At 35.5% G+C, this 18,474-nt stretch overlaps 1 long non-coding RNA gene across 1 annotated transcript in view; it reads right to left on the bottom strand.

Annotated features, from left to right (window-relative positions):
- Window positions 1-16,746, bottom strand: part of LOC133520410 (uncharacterized) — a 29,730-nt gene extending 12,984 nt beyond the window's left edge. Inside the window, exon 1 of the long non-coding RNA XR_009799755.1 lies at window positions 15,615-16,746. This is a non-coding gene — a long non-coding RNA (uncharacterized LOC133520410). The remainder of the gene's footprint in view (window positions 1-15,614) is intronic.
- Window positions 16,747-18,474: the final 1,728 nt, after the last annotated feature.

Genomic DNA, 18,474 nt, shown 5'->3' with positions numbered 1-18,474 from the left:
AAACTTTTAGAAACTTTTAGAGACTTTTTTTTTCATTTAACTTTGATCCTTATTCTTTCACTGATATGTGTTAAACTTGTTAAATATCAAAAAGTGGCGCCATCATACCGGCCACAAACTAAAGGTTATGGCGCCATCGCGCCAAACTATGGCGCCATTTTTGTGTCGAAAGATGGCAGTAAATTTACTGTGGCTACAAAGTTTTCTTTGTCAATCCACTTATATTTCAAATTCTCTTTGGTGAAACGTACAAGGCGTGATGATACAAATGTAGGTAACCTACTTTTTAAAGACCTTTTGTTTTAGGTTAGGGATTTTACAATATAAACATAAAATACAAAGATAAATCAATAAACGTATTATAAAAACCTAATTTAAGGTGCCGTCGGCAGTAGCGGGGCAAAATGCCGATGGTCTGGCTCGCAGAGAGACAAATCGGTTAACTATCTGCGACGTATCTTAAATTACTTTATTGTTGTGTTATCACAGATTCTACTGGCGTTGCATTTATTCTAAATAAAAAATACCAGTGTTCGAGAGGATATTGAAGTATTGTCATAATGCAATTTTAATCCATAAGATGAAATAAAACAATATTTTAAGCCAAATATATTTACCAAAATGAATTCGGGCATATATTATGTGCTTGGAAAGAAAGGGTAAATCTGGTATATAATTTTCCAAACTACTTTGTTTTTTTGTCTACATAATAATTAATGAAATAAAAATAACATGAATGAATGTTATCAGTATAAAAATGAAGTAAATCAACCAGTAAATTATAATAATATAATAGTTATTAAGTACTTAGCTAAGGTAAACTTATGAGATCTATGGATTCCAAAAATATGAAATAAGTATTTAAGTTAAGACCTCAACGAGGGTGCTGAGTGTTAGGGTCGGCAACGCGCATTTAACTCTTCTGGAGTTGCAGACGTACATAGGCTATGGAGACTGCTTACCATCGGGCGGGTCGTATGCTTGTTTGCCACCGACGGAGTATAAAAACATAATAGTTCAATTGAATTTAATTTTACAAAAGCTTTTTTTGTTGGACCCATTAGTTTTGGTTTGTATAAAATCTTACAATTTGTCAGTTTTTGAGAAAAACCCCATCAGTCGAATAGAAATATGTCAAATGTAACATTTCAAAATGCTATGGATAATACTGTTTTAACACTGTTTCAAAACCCCAGGTTCCATATTATTGCCCACTTCTCATCTGTGCAATATTTAAATTGCAAGCCAAGCCGCATTCAGCAAAACTCGTCTATGATTTATATTTTAGAAGCTCCGAGGATAAAACATTCGTATATTATTAAAACAATAAATATGCGCTGCTACAAAGTATAAATATGTGCTGTTAAGTCGTGTGCATATTATAACGGCACACTGCATATTGCACACAGTCTCATGTCAGGGAATACTGGAACTTGTGGGCACAGCACACTAAAAGTTGTCAGTACTTAAATTTACATACTTACAAGACTTAAGAGGGAAGAATAGCTTTTTGAATATAACGAAGTAACGGTAATTTTTCTATGAAATTCCATTTCGGGAGAAAACATTTTCTACTAACTAAATCTGAACAAATCACTTTGATTTTGATGTCAATCGCTTCAGCATAATATATTCTGGGTTTATAGGATTCGTTTAAAAAAAAGTTTTTGTTTTGTAAATTTTAAAAATATTACCTAAGTACTAAAAAATCATGGATAATGTTTAGAAGTGGAAAAACGTTTTCTCCTTTTGTATTGATAACCGATGATGAGGCTTTCTCGAGTGCACCCTACAATCGGTATTGGATATGGTCACATCACTATAGCGCGGCAAGGACTGACAGATGAACATCACGGCAATGGCGGCGCCGTAGTGGCGTTTCCCAAGTTATGTCTGTTTTTATTGTATTAAATCCTTTATTTGATGATGACTGGTTTTTTTAACAGTATGGACGATCGTGTGCTATACTTCCCTCTTAAGTACTCCTCAGGCGCAGCGACCCAAAGAGTGTTTTGGCCTCCAACACAACTGCTCTCCACCATTCCAGTTCCTGTGCAGTTTCTCGCCAGTCTTCACTTGGAGCTAGCGCAGATCCACTTCCACCACATTCACCCATTGCAGCTTTAAAACTTTAGGTTATAAATTAAAAATACACAAAATAGGCTAAATTCAAACTTCCTTGACCTTGAATCCAGCTACCTTTGACCTTTCACGGCTGACGCCATAACTCCTACACCACCCAAACCCTCATCGTCCGAATATCTTGAGTGTTATCATGCAATCTCAATAAGACCTTTTATTTAATGATTGGTTATATTCTGCGAGAGCCGGAATGGCACTGTTAACCGTGTGGTTATAAATCAACTTATTTTTATTAAATAATTCTGCTGTCATATCGTATGCTAAAATAAAATAAAATTGGATGAAAATAAGTACATGACATATTTTTTGTGATTCACTGAGCTGTAATAATTTAGTAGTAGTTAAGTACTACCATTTTTGAGCTATATCGTGTGAACAAATTATTATTTAATAGCCTGATACTGGCGCATTAAATAATTTGTTAGAATAAACTTCGCAGCGCTTTTAAACTTTGGAAAAATTAATTATTTAGACTGATATTCATTATTTGCTGATTTTAAATACACTCCCCAATTATTAAACCAGCCATCAAAAAAGGGAATGAAACAATATGAAGTCCAACTTTTTTATAATATCTAGGTAACAAACATTCACTACACCCGAATAAGGAGCCTCAAATGCTAAACAGTCACCTTAAAAAGTTTCAACTATACCGACGAGCTAATCGCAGTCATCGCCGTGGTTTTAAGGGAAGTATTTTCCGAGTTTTGCAGATAGCAAATTCGACCGAGATCTAATCTAATGCAATGCAAATTTTCAAATAAACTACTGCCTGCTGAGAAAGAATCTACCACTATGGATGCATACCCATGCGCCCTTTGGCGTGCGTTTTATGTCAGTAGCAGGCGCGGTCGGCCGTCACTTAGCATACGAGATAACTTTATATCGCAATCTCCAGCGTGTCTGATTTTTAAACTCAAGCTCCACGAGTATTATGTAAAGTGATTCAAGAATCACAGCCGCTTGTTGACATACGGCGCTCGCAAGCAACGTGGATTCTTTTCATGCTATGTTATTTTATGTTGTTTCGGTGGATTTGCTTTTCTTTCTATAATATTGGACGGCATGCATAATGTTGTGAGCTTGTGAGGCAAAATTATTAAATATTTTTGTTTGCCAAGATTGCAGGCAGGCATTTTAATTTATCTTTCCCTATATTTCGAAACTATATCATTAAATTAGGGCGGGATCGATGTGGCGTTTGTAGTAATCAGCGAAAGACAGTGTTAATTTCAAGTAGTTTATTCAATGGGCGCCGCATTTTATGACCCTCAGTGTGAAACACATTTAGAATTGAAAATAACGTCGGACTTATCCATCATGCACGGGGAGCTAGTAGCCATTGCAGAGGCAATATCTTATATTAAAACAATAGATTTAGATAAATTTGTGATTTTTACAGACTCTAAAAGCGCATTACAACATCTGGCTCGCTGTACCTCGAGTTATCGAGGACTGCCGATTGCCTATAGTATACTTAAAAGCATTTATAATCTGGAATCTATGGGAAAGTCACTGACTCTGCAGTGGATTCCGTCGCATATAGGAATTACCGGAAACGAAAAAGTAGATTGGTTTGCTAAACAAGCCTGTCATAGTGATACCATATGTAACATTTTACCTTTCTTTTCAGAGTGTATTAAATTAGTTAAAAAACAATGTCGCCAATTATGGAAAGAGTACTTTGATGAAAGGTCAAAAGAAAAAGGTATTTGGTACAGAACGATCCAACCTGAACTTATAAATACACCATGGATAGATTGCTCGCTTAGTCGGCAAGAAATTGTAACAGCTCTAAGAATACGTTCGGGGCACATTCCACTAAATAAGTTTGGTTTCATGATGCGTAAAGTTGCCACACCATTATGTTCAGAGTGCAATATGATTGAGGACGTGTACCACATATTAGTGGAATGTGTGCGGAACGAGTCCTTTAGGAACCAACTGAAAATAGCCCATAATACTTTTCACAATGTCGGTGGCTGTAATAGTGCCTTGGCTTTTCCATTGTCGGACGAGGCCAGAGCACTGTTCAGACTCGTAAATATAGGTCTTAGTAAGCGTCAATGAGTGTTATTGTATGTTGATTATATGGAGCGACATAATCGCTAAGCGATAAAGCTCTCTAATAAAGATTAAAAAAAAAAAAAAAAAAAAGTAGTTTATTTCTTAAAACTTTGTAACAGTGCCCAAAAAAGGTAACACCGTTCGCGTAAAGGCGCAGACCCACAAGAGTATGCAGGAGGAATCACCCTCAGCACGAACCAAACCACCGGCTACCACACTAAATAATAGTACATTGTGCAACGAGGGGGGGTAAGTGAAATTTTGGATACGAGGGTGGTAATTCCCGACAGACTAAATTTTAACCAAAATAATTCTTAAATATGACATATCAAACATTCGTCCGCCATTTTGTAATTTCTTGGGTCTACAGTATGAGGTTCTTCAAAAAAGGAGTGTACAGATTTTTAAAGGGTCGGCAACGCGCATGTAACACCTCTGGAGTTGCAGGTGTCCATAGGCTACGGTGACTGCTTACCATCAGGCGGGCCGTATGCTTGCTTGCCACCGTCGTGGTATAAAAAAAAAAAAAAAGGTGAGGCATCGAAGATTGAAAATTATATAAAAATATTTTAAACGGCTGTTAATCAAATGAAATGATTTTAAACGTAAACAAAAATATTAAATTAAAAAATGTCAGGATTTTAAAAGTAAAACTCATTTCTGCTACTTGGTTTGTATGAATAAGTGACATAATTAAAGAAAAAAGCTATTATTCCCTAAGGAAGTTATAGCTTTTCTTTTCCCAATCCATAACTCCCGGGGGAACAAAATAGGCCTTTGTCCCTCAGCACACCTGCATGAAATAAGATCTTCTTCAAGCAAGTGTGATGAAAAAATAATAAATCAGTCTCCTAATCTCTTAGATAGAGAGTACACAGAGGAGCAGAAAACGTACCCTTGGTAAAATAATGTAACAAGTGACTATATGTAAAAAATGGTTTTATTACGGAAATAGCCTTAAAAATACACGTTCTATATTATACCAAAAGAATTTAATATTAAACTTTTTTAGTTTCCAAGATAATTTTACTCGGACGACGACGTAAAAATAAAGTGGACGTAACATAATGTCCCTATAAACCTCTGTATTGATAAGTAAAGATTATTAAATAATAATAAGAATAAATTTTATTAGAGATGTGACCAGTGTTGTCACATCTACCAAATTTTCGGTAGATCTACCTATTTTGCCTGCGTTCTACCTATCTACCTCCCTCAGCCTGAAATCTACCTATTTTTCAAAATGGTACAATTGCAATTCTCAATTCGATTCGATTTAATGAAAGTTTGCCAAAGAAACAGATTATACAAGCAGGTTTATTACCTACAAACAATGGAAATCCTAACTTTTGTTTCAATTTCTTTAATAAACACGTGTACTAACTAACGTCACAATATTAAAAACTTATAAATAATTCAAAACATTTAATACACATTTTTAATCATAAAAATGTACTTCTATTGAGTGGTAGATCTACCTATTTTTCATTTTAAACTCCACCCTGTTCTACCATTTCGCTAAAATTGTATGTGACAACACTGGATGTGACTTTGTTTTACCAAGGGTACGAAATCTTTGTATTGTATAACCGTGTTACTTATCGAATCTATCAACTAAAACAAAAATCATACTTAGAACATAACTATTGTATGGAAGACAAACGCTTGCGCGTTCTATCTCGACGCCAGCGCCATCTAGGGAACGTTTTGCATACTAATGTCTAATACATGCGATGATACTGTGAAAGACTAACGCTTGCGCGATCTAACTCGACGCTAGCGCCATCTAGGTACGGTTAGGTAAACTTTCCGTATTTAAAGTGGTATGTTACAGCAATATTTAAAATTATATTTGTAAATGGGTTCTCGATTAAATTTATAAGAGTGACGTAGAGTAAAAACGTAAAATGTCACTTATTTAAGTTTCATTCTTGGTAAAAAATCGTTTTCACTCACTGACTTTTAAGGGACTTTTTCAAAGAGTTGTCCTCTATGTGTTCTACTGATATGAACCGTCTAGCTAGGTTATGTCTATACTACTCACATAAAATGTGTCTTTATATTAGGACTCAATTTTCCAGCACTTCTCCAGCTCGTCCTGAAAGTACGTAAGTATTAATTTGCAGCTGAGCGCCGTTAGGGAAGTCTTTCTAATGAGAGCACCTGAAGAAGCTCGTTGGAACAATTTATGGCCAGCACTTAACGGAACACTCGCGGTTACGTGTAAGTCAGCAGTCGGCTATAAAAACACGACTTCCTCGTGAGATGCATCTCTGCAACATTATTTTTTGATAAAAATTAAGGGAGTAATGTATTATTTTAAGTTGTTTTTTCCAAAACTCTGCTACTAGAAAATCAGCGCCCAACTTAATACCAACCGCCTGAGATAAGTGGTAGACCTATAAATAACAGTCGTTCTTCGTCACGTATCGTATTATTCTTTTCACCGATCATTCAGTTCCTCTAAGGGAAAGCCACCGGGATCCAATTTCCTCTTTAAACTAGTATTATGTTATCGGGGAGACTAATAAATGTGCTTTTCGTTCTGATGTCATTTTATCAATTGTCAGATCTCAATACAAATTTGAATACTCAAGCCGTAGCCATTTTGGTGGTTAAATTGCTTGATATGTGTGCGTAAAAATGTGTATGTGTAGGTTTTTAAGGATGGGGACTGGTCGATTTTAGTCATGTTATACTTATATCGATAAGCGTTACACAGCGGAACAATAACGTTTAATTGAAACTTCGATATCTTTACTAAAAATGATCGTCATAGAAATGCTAATGGATAATGAACACTTTATCATTTATTGCGGAAAACATATTTTAGTTGGTTTTGGACTTTGGCCGGTGTACCAGAGATTCTAAGAATATATAAAGTTGTGTTATAATGGTTATCTGTTCATTTTAGGTAGTTTAATTCCTTTCAAGTAAAATTAAAATAGTAAAAGATGTCGACAGTTTATCGATATGACTTTATGGACATGACCACAATGTCGTGATGAATAAAAATGTGACTGTTTGTGTGAGGCTACGGTGACAGCTGGCTTAGAGTCCATCTTTAGGAATATTATATGGACGTATGCTCGAGGAAATGTGGTCACAACGCTTTCCTTTTAAATTTTACTAAAATAGGCCCGTGAGTAGGTATTTTAGTAAAATATTACAAGATAAAAATGATTGTAGAGACAGGGCGCTTCAAACATTTTCTTTTCTTCTAAGCGTTGGTTTTAATTATACTTACGATGAAGATTCTACAAAGCTAATAACATTAAACAGAATTTTATATTCCAAAGTAAACCTCGCTTTTTATGATTTCCCGTAAAAAATAGTCTCCTAAGTTGCCTACTGAAAATTCCTTTTTATGAATCTTAAAGTAAATTAGTAAGGGTATTGTAAACAAAAAACTTGTTAACAATGCTAAGCGACTAGAAAGGTCATGAAAATTAAGGTGACATCCGGATGGCGACTGCAGTATTATTAATGCTGATGCTGCAGTGTGGCTGATGAAACATTTGTTTTATAACCACTCGTAAATTCAGTATAACAGTTCTACTAGTAGACCTCTGTATATTCTCTAAGCAGGTAACGGCCCGATTCGAAGAATGAGATACGATAACGATAAGTTCTCATTTAGATATCGTTTGTATGTCGTATAATTGACAGAAGCAGCTCGATTCGGGCAACCAATATCACTTTGACGTTAGAAATATCGTAGATAGATCTTATTGGGATCACAGCGGAATCGAAATAAACGTCAATTTTGACATGTCGTTTGGCTATCGATCTTTTAAAGATCTTTAGAAGAACTTAAACGTGTCTTAATCATTCTTCGAATCGGGCCGTAAGTAAACATACTTTGATTTTCACTATTCATAAGTATACCTATGTTTCACTAATATATGATCATGTTACACTACAGATATGAGATTTTTTTCTATATACAACTATATCAGATTGGAACACTATCAGAGCATTTGTAGTAGTAGCAGAAAGTGATAGTGATATGGCTCTAAATATGCTCATTTCTTTGCTTGTTAGAGGGTAGAAATGCAAATTAAAACATGAATACAATCAAAAAAATAACTCATTTACTGCTGAGGGCAGCCGTCCCGATTACGTGGTTTATCCGCTTTGTAGCGAAAACGCCTACGAACAGTACCCCTAGTGTAAATATTTTCGACAGCGAAACGTGACGCACGCGTTTGCGTTAAGTGTCATTTTGTATGAGATTTTTGACTTTCCAAAACGTCCCGCTTGGCGCGCTGTTCAAAAACCCATACAAAATGAGACTTAACGCAAACGCGTACGTCACGTTTCGCTATCGACTAAATTTACACTAGGGGTACAGAGAACTAGCCTATCGTAGTTAAATGTAGTTTAATAGTTCCAAAAAGCCCATTGACTCCTACATAAACTAATTTAAAGACAATACAATCAAAGTGTAGATTAAGTTCTCTTTATAATGGAAGCTAGTTAATGTTTCCTCCAAATGACTTCCCAAGAAGTTTCCAAGTCACAAAAGGTTCTGAGAACCTTCAAAGATTCTATAGTAAGAACTTTCTAGAAGAGCTCAACCTACTTCCCCACTAAAGCAAGGAAGTAACTTTTCTCAAAGAGAAGTGCCGTTTATTTTGTGTAATTGTTTTAACTTATTCTGATTGTAGTATTAACGCTTGTGTTCTTACTTAACTTGTTCAGCATTTCCAGGATTTTTTTACAATAAATAAGTTCATCCGTAGTAAAACTGCCCGTGGCTGAAATTGTATGTTACTTAATTATACGTATTTGTTGATATGTATCTTTTCCGGATACGGCAGCATTCCGGAGATTTGGGAGGCAGTCGTGGAGCTAAATCTAACACGTTGCCATTATATTGGTCTAAAATATTATTCACCGCGCCAGCTAAAAAAGTTAATTATCAAAAAACAGATAGAAATGTTACATTTTAGCCACAAGAGAGGCAAAGTAATATGATGCAAATTTTGAATTATTTCCTCATGTTAGCTGTTAAGGGATGATTTTGTGTTTAACTCAGTATCAAAATTTGTTTGACTTTGTGCCCTCGCAACGCACAAGATTCCAAAATTAGTAATAATATTTCGCTTGCTCGTGTATTTACTATCTCACTTTCTGTATATGTATATCTCAATATTTGGCACCAGCGTATGTCCGCGATTTTATTATGCTATGGCGTGATGATGATGATTATTAACAAAAACGAGACCCTGTGTCCTGTGTCGATACCCGGGCCACAAACTATTGCCATACCATATTTCGATCTAAAGTGATTCAACGGTTTCAGCGTTAAAACATAACAGTACCCCTAGTGTAACTTTGATCGACATCATAACGTGACGAACGCGTTTGCGTTAAGTCTCATTTTGTATAGGATTTTGAGGTTCCAAAACGTCCCGCTTGGCGCGCTCTTTCAAAATCCAATACAAAATGAGACTAAACGCAAACGCGTACGTCACGTTTGGAAATCGAATTTATTTACACTAGGGGTACAGACAGGAAAATCGTGTTACTATCGCATTTATATGTTAGGTAATATACTATTTGCAAAGATTTTAAAAACACCTACATTTTCACCCTTTGACCTACATTACCTGTCTGATCCAATTATGAACAGCGAAACTTATCCAGAATCGTCCCCAGTTTATCAGCAACACAAATAAACGGCTGAAGATGCGAATTCAGCCCGTTTGACAGATGAACGATATTTGTCAGCCGTGCGGGCTGGCAGCTGTTAGCGGCAAACTTCAATGCTTACACGACTTCAAATAAATGTTGGTCCTTGGTTTGCGAAAGTTACGAGATAAATTTGCATTCGTACAATACGTTCGAGTATGAGCATGTAGTATATCAAAATATATTACTTAATACTTTGCACATGAATTTAAAAATGTTTTGATAAATAGATTATACGTTGGTAGACAATCGATTATAGTTTGTGCTGAAAGAGAAGAGTCGTATAATGTATTGGTTCCCATACATTTCACGACTCTTCTCTTTGCGCACAGACTCAAACCACATTGCATTGTCGTGACGTGTAGTTCCGATAATGTGAACGTGATCCTACGCATGGGAATTCAAAATAAAACTCGAAAATTCTAAATAGTTATTCCTCGGAATATGCTTTAAAATGAACTCGTGCGCGGAAAAAATACTACTACTATGAATTATTTTTAAATCGATAATATCTTTTTAAATTGGTGTATTCAAATGTGTTTTGTAGATCTTACGCAACTAAAAGTTTACGTTCAGTCGTTCATATTAAATAAAGACCCTGTACTCGTATAGCTGAAATTTTATCAGTGCTCCGAGAATTGGGTTTTTATGCATCAACATGAAAACAAATAGGTGCAAATAAAGCAGGACACTAAAACAGTGTGTTTGCAGTCCAATCGTAGTTTGTAGTCCGCGCTGTATAGGAAAATAGAACATAAGCGGTTAGATCTAAACAATGTATTTAGGGTTATCTGATTGCGGTTGGGACGACCGCTTCCGTCCTCATTTTCCCCCATTAATATTGAATTATCGAAAATATTTTATATAATTTATTGTATTATCTTTTAACCATAGCTATGACCATATGTTTGATCTTTTATTTCAACTTTTTGATTATTATAAGAGTCAGGAGCGGTATACATTTTTTAAAAATCTCCTAAATTTAATAATAATTTAATAAGTTGAAAAAGGGCAAGCGAAAGATCATAGCTATGGTTAAAGGTTGACTCACGCTACACAGGGGCAGGGCCGGGCCGGAGCTTCCGGCGCTTCGTTTTCTATGGAAAGCATTACGTCATCACCGGAGCTCTGTAGTGGCCCGGTGCGGGCTCGGACCGGAGACTAGCCGGTCATGCTATGAGCAAAAATCGGACTTCCCGGAGCCTCCGGGCCACCCGGTGACTCAATTCTTCCTTTCGGGTGATATTCCACTAGTCTAAGATCTTTGTCCAATGTGCATTGCGTCTCACTCTCTCATTAAGCAAAATGTCAGACGCAAATACACATTGGACCAAGATATTGGAAAGATGAAAAACCAGAATACCACCCTTCGCAATGTGCATGCTCGGATGTGTCGGTATATATTTGCCAAAATAAGAAGGTTACAAAACGTCATAAATTTGTTTGTTAAATATGGATGGTATAGCCAATACATTACTTGGTCGGGTTATATTTTACTCGGCGCAGAGAGAAGTTAATTAACAATGACTGCCAATCTCTATATGAAACCAAATTTCTGTAAATAAAGCTACACAATTCTACGTATTGCCGGTTTTGTGGAAAGCAATAAAAAGATAGTACTTATATTTATTTTAGTCACGCTGGCTCCACATTTTACTTGAGATAGTTGATAGCGCCAGACAAGTTGCCTAAGAATTTGTTACCAATTTTAATAGTAAATGAAGTGGAATAAAAAAATGTTCAGAAGAAGCAGAGCTTTAAGAACTAAATACTGCCGTTTCGTACATATTGTCGGATTATCATATTATTGACAATGAAATAAATTATATAACAAAAGAATAACGTACTATAATATAAATAAGTATATATAAGTCGTTACGTAGCCGCCTGTTGTCTGCCTCTAATTTAATCAATTGTTTGTTTTTTATTTTCTTTTGTATCTTTTTACTGAGGTGTTCCAATAAAGAGTATTCTATTTATACATCTATCTATCTATCTATCTACGCAAGGTTTATTAAAAGCGACTTAGTTAAGTATTTATTTGACCTATATATATTTCCCGAACAACGCGGTATCCGTGAAGATTCAGTCTTTATTATTTACTTTTCCATGTTAGGTGTTACTACATGAAAGTCGCAACGGTCGCAACACGGGCGACTCGGATATATACGTCAAAATTATATAAGTTGCATAATGTCTTGATTTATTTTGTGAAATACGGAGGTGTTGCGGAAATGTAATTTAGTCGGATTATATTAAATGAGATATCTAGTAATGTTACTGCTTGTAAAAATTATTCATTAATGAGCATGTAGGTTATAAATTAATATAAATATACTAATTTTTTCTCATATTCCCACGTATTACTTTTCATTTCGTACGAAGTTATATATAATGAAATATCTCGTTAATAAATTTGTAGATTACGGGAAACTATTTCTTTTACTTAATTTAGATTCCAACTGATCTTCTGTAAATCTGCCTGCAGAGAGTACGAACATCATATTTCAGTGCAGTTATTGAATTACTCATAAAGGTGCCTATATTTCATTTGCAATCTGTCGTTGGCGATATTATTGCTAACTGCTCGCGTACGATGCATTCTCCTGAAATAGATAGGCCATACATTTTTTCAGGCTGTAGAGAGCAGCACTAGCATGTATTATAAACCTGAGAGTAACTTATGCATACTATGCCTTAAACAGTTTTTTGACAAGTTTTTACTATGGCATTGATGCATCAAGGCGTTTTGGTTACAGATGGTCTAACGCGAAACGAAATTTCGTTACCTATCTGCCTCTCTGTCTATCGAATATGCAAGAATGATGGAGGCAGAAACCACAATTTAGATTTTCCATTTCGCGGTAGGCCCCGTGTGCGTTAGTAACGCCCTCTATGCAGTTTTGCGTAATATTCCCTATTTTATGCCTATTATTACTGTAACTACTGAAATAATACAATAATACTCTTCGTATGTTTTATTGTTCTTAAATTAATGATTAAGACGTGGAACGCATAATTTCGTCAGGGGGAAGGGGAAGCCTATGTGCCTCTCTTTCGCACAAAGAAAGATCGCGCAGTGATAGAGAGGCGAATAGATGAACTAATGAAGTGGTTCGCGGTTATAGCCCTTACTGTAGCCGTATTGTAGTATCGTAAGTGTCAGGATGTCAGGACCATGATAGCTATTTATAACGATATAAATAGCTATCATGGTCCTGACATCCTGACGCTTACTCCCAGTTTTAGTACCTTTTTTGTATTATTTGGTACATGACATCAAAAAAATTTTACCTCGCTAAAAATCGAGAAATATTGAAAATAATGTGGTCAAAAAAGTTACAGTTAGAATAAACTTTGTATGTGCACAGTGGTGCAGCCACTCAATGTGAACCGGGCCTTCAATATAGTTCAACAGTTAATATTTTTGGCTAAAACAGTTATGTATTTTAGAGAAGTGGAAATCTTGAGCGTTTCGGGGGTTTGAAGACACGAGGGTTAAACATTTTTTTCTAACGACTGAAACACAACATTTTTTATAGTACATATGGCACTACTTTACCGCACTAGGGCGTTAATTAGCACTTTACGCGCCTATGTCGAAAATTTAAAGTGCCATATGTACTGTAAAACGTTGTATATGTGCGAATAGATAATTGGCAACTCGTTTCGATTTAAAACACTCCTTTAGATCGTGTTTTAATTTACTGCCACTGGTTGTGAATAATTGAACTCGTTATGAATTAATGTATAATTACCACACCAACGCCAAAAATATTTAAACTTCAAAATCATCACAAGTCGTCGTCGTCGTTAATTTTACATTCCTGGGTGATAAAATATTTCAAAATTTGAATGATTAAATTACTTTGCATTTCTTGTGAATAAAATGTAAGTAACTTTCCCATCCGTTTTTAAAGAATAACGGCAATACATGCGAAATACCGACTATGACTGTTAACCACCGAATCCCAGCGCTCGAAATGTATTCCACTGATGTCATGCTTAAAACAATCCAACATTTTGAGAATAATATGGTTAGTTATAATTTTTTACCCCTCTCATTTCTTGAAAATATAAGTAATTATGTTGAAACTCTGTAAGAGTTGCTGGAGAGATGCTATCTAGCAACCCTTACTGGACTTGTACTCCCTAACTATAGAGCTATTTTTTAATAAGTAAAAAGAAATGCAAAAAAGCAGTTACTTCTTTTACAGTCAAATATCCATTAACTTTATAACTTTTTAATATTTTGTGTTCTACGTTGTATCGATATATGTGTACCCGAAGTCGATAAATGAGAACTCTCTATGACAGTTCAAGAATGCCACAATAATTCCGGTCTCTGTTAATAATAGTTTGCCACCTTATTGACGTGCATTTTTACATATCAAACAAAAAATAAATAAAAAATATTGAATGTGGATACATTCATCCTCCTTAGACGTGGCTGCTACAGTCTTCACGATTTTATTTGCCGTGTGATCATCGCTTTCCAGTTGCAGCTTGGTGCCATCGAGGAATGTCCATAGTATATGAAAAAATAAAAATGTTTATAATACCATTCATTGTATCACAATATCGACTAAGTACTACTAGAGGGCACCTTTAACCTTATTTTGGCAATGTTAAATATCCTTACAATTGTCTATTAATGGTAGTTTTCAGTAAGTAGCTCATAATTGGGTAGTTTCTCCCCTACACCCTAAATTCATCCAACGAAATAAAATGTTCCGTAGGGTATACATGGTGGCCTATTTAGATCGTTCAGTATGGGAAAGTTTGAAACTATAACACATACGAGATAAGATCTGTTCCTAGGAATCATGCCATCGATTTTCTATATATAAAGACGGGCCAATAACACCTGCTTTGTATCTACTGTTTTATTTTTGAAGATTCTATACCTATGTTATAATTATCACCTACTAAGTTTTTGAAATTAACAAAACTAAAGCTATTTTAGTCTAACAAGCATATTGTTATACTTTCTCTTTCACATATGTAAACTATTGAATGAAAAACAATAGCCCATAGGTAAGCCCATATAATATACCTAAGCCCTAACTCGTAAAATACTTGTCAAGGAGAAGTTATATTCTAATCTTCATGAACACGTTTCACCAAATAGCACTGTTTAAATGCAAATATAAAAAGATACTATATGTAAAATATTTGAAGAGTTTCATCCATTATTCCTGGGATCCATTATCAGAAATAGATCTTGACTAAAATGAAGCTTAAAAAATAACTTGCAGAACAATCGTAACGAAGAAGATATCGCCAAACGTGAAATACGCGTAGTTGAGGTGTTCCGTCTGGTCTTCATCAGCAGTTCCACTTAATTAAATGTCACTCACTTTTTTAATGTAAATGCTTGATTTGTTGATACAACAACAAATATATACAGGGTGTTTATTTAGTCACCTGCAAATAATTTACGAGGTGAATAATAGGTCATACATTCCTTTGTACACCTCTACAAATCTTATGATATGAGCTCTGTTCATGGGTTCTGCTCGTTTGCCTCCTATATTTAAAAAAATACTTCTACTTAACATAACGCCATTCCTTTGTACATCTCTATAAATCTTCTGATACGAGCTCTGTTCATGGGCTCTGATCTTATGCCTCCTATATTTAAAAAAATACTTCTACTTAACATAGCGCCATTTCTATGTACATATCTACAAATCTTAAGATACGACCTCTGTTCATGGGCTCTGCTCGTTTGCCTCCTGTATTTAAAAAAATACTTCTACTTAACATAACGCCATTCCTTTGTACATCTCTACAAATCTTATGATATGAGCTCTGTTCATGGGTTCTGCTCGTTTGCCTCCTATATTAAAAAAATACTTCTACTTAACATAACGCCATTCCTTTGTACATCTCTATAAATTTTCTGGTACGAGCTCTGTTCGTGGGCTCTGCTCGTTTGCCTCCTATATTAAAAAAAATAAATTCTACTTAACATAGTGCCATTTTTTTGTACATATCTACTTATCCTATGATACAACCTCTGTTCATGGGCTCTGCTCATTTGCCTCCTATATTTAAAAAAATACTTCTACTTAACATAGCGCCATTTCTATGTACATATCTACAAATCATATGATACGACCTCTGTTCATGGGCTCTGCTCGTTTGCCTCCTGTATTTAAAAAAAATCTTCTACTTAACATAACGCCATTCCTTTTTACATCTCTACAAATCTTATGATATGAGCTCTGTTCATGGGTTCTGCTCGTTTGCCTCCTATATTAAAAAAAATACTTCTACTTAACATAACGCCATTCCTTTGTACATCTCTATAAGTCTTCTGATACGAGCTCTGTTCGTGGGCTCTGCTCGTTTGCCTCCTATATTAAAAAAAATAAATTCTACTTAACATAGTGCCATTTCTTTGTACAAATCTACTTATCCTATGATACAACCTCTGTTCATGGGCTCTGCTCATTTGCCTCCTATATTTAAAAAAATACTTCTACTTAACATAGCGCCATTTCTATGTACATATCTACAAATCTTATGATACGACCTCTGTTCATGGGCTCTGCTCGTTTGCCTCCTGTATTAAAAAAAATACTTCTACTTAACATAACGCCATTCCTTCGTACATCTCTACAAATCTTATGACATGAGCTCTGTTCATGGGTTCTGCTCGTTTGCCTCCTATATTTAAAAAAAATACTTCTACTTAACATAACGCCATTCCTTTGTACATCTCTATAAATCTTCTGATACGAGCTCTGTTCGTGGGCACTGCTCGTTTGCCTCATATATTAAAAAAAAAACTACTTAACATAGTGCCATTTTTTTGTACATATCTACTTATCCTATGACACAACCTCTGTTCATGGGCTCTGCTCATTTGCCTCCTATATTTAAAAAAAATACTTCTACTTAACATAACGCCATTCCTTCGTACATATCTACAAATCTTATGATACGAACTCTGTTCATGAGTTCTGCTCGTTTAGCTCCTACTTAAAAAAAATCGATTCTACTTAACATAGCGCTGTTTCTTTGTACATATCTACCAATTCTATGATAAGAGTATGACCTCTGTTCATGGGCTCTACTCGTTTGCCTACTATATAAAAAAATCTACTTAACATACCGCTGTTTCTTTGTACATATATATCTACTTATCCTATGATAGGTACGACCTCTGTTCACGGGCTTTCCTCATTTGCCTCCTATATTTAAATAATACCAGACAAATGCGAGCCGGACTCGCCCATCTAGGGTACCGTAGTTTTTAGTATTTGTTGTTATTGCGGCAACAGTAATACATCATCTGTGAAAATATCAACTAACTATCACGGTTTACGAGATACAGGCTGGTGACAGACGGATAGACGTACTGACAGCGGAGTCTTAGTAATAGGCTCCCGTTTTACCCTTTGGGTACTGAACCCTAAACAGGAACTTTTACTTATCATAGCGCTCTTTTTGGATATACTGTATAGTAATATTGAATTTACTGCTCTTCTGACCTATTTCGGTACCTTTTATGTACTTAGTACTTACCTACATACATATTAAGGTTATACAACTATTATTTCTAGAATCAAAAAATCAATACAAACAAACCTACGTAATATACACGTATTTTAAAAACATAATCCTCGAAACTCGAAAGCTCCTCTTTTTGTAAATGCAATGCAAATAAAACGCATTAAACTTAATCATGACGTCACGATCAAGTATCATTTAATAAGGGGAGTTTCGTGCGTAGATAACGATTGTCAGATTTGACTCTCATTTCTAAATTTTGTATTGCTTCAATGTTATGGGTCCCATAAAGACATGTTTCTTTTATAAAAACTTATTATCTAGCCTAGCCTTTTGGCAGTATTTTCTCGAGCTTTACGCAGTTGATTGAGGAAGCTGCCATACAAGACAAAAGCATTTTCAAAGCGACTTTCTCTTAGAACACCCCATCTATCCGTCTATCTATCATAATTTATTTCAGGCAACTAGCGGTCCATAGATAAATACCTTAAGATTAGTATACACATTATAAAAATATATTTTAAAACTAAATACTACAAATCACATTATTTTACTGCGGCATGAAACTATTTATCATAAGACATACCCTTTGAGACTGTCTACCCATTGTTTTTGTATATGACAGCTACACATCCTTTCAGCAATGGCTTTTAGGAACTGCAAACTAATAATCTATGGCCCGCTGATTTTACCAGTGCAATCAGTCAACTTCGGGCAGCTTGTGGCATGCAGTTGGGGAGTAACGATCTCACGTACCCGAGTGTTCCTAGGGAGTTCTGTCATTCGAAGGAGGGTGGGTGGGACAGGATTATCTGCTTCTGGGTTGCCTTGGCCGGCCGGCCAGAGTGGAATCGTTAGAGCTATAAGTTCCAAGGGTGGAAGTGCAAGACGCGAGTTGGCACAGTGGCTGTTACAGTCACTGGGTTGAAAGCGGTGCACGCCTCTCGATACCCCTGAGCCGCTCACACCAGTGTTACTCTTGAGCCATCCCAGATGTCGCTTTTTGTGTCGTCTGCCGGAAATAAAATTGTATACCGTTTTATTAGG

This window comes from Cydia pomonella, chromosome 8, assembly GCF_033807575.1.
Source record: "Cydia pomonella isolate Wapato2018A chromosome 8, ilCydPomo1, whole genome shotgun sequence".
Lineage (NCBI taxonomy): Eukaryota > Metazoa > Arthropoda > Insecta > Lepidoptera > Tortricidae > Cydia > Cydia pomonella.
Note: the sequence above shows the minus strand (reverse complement) of the source record. Positions and strands in the feature narration are given on the sequence as shown.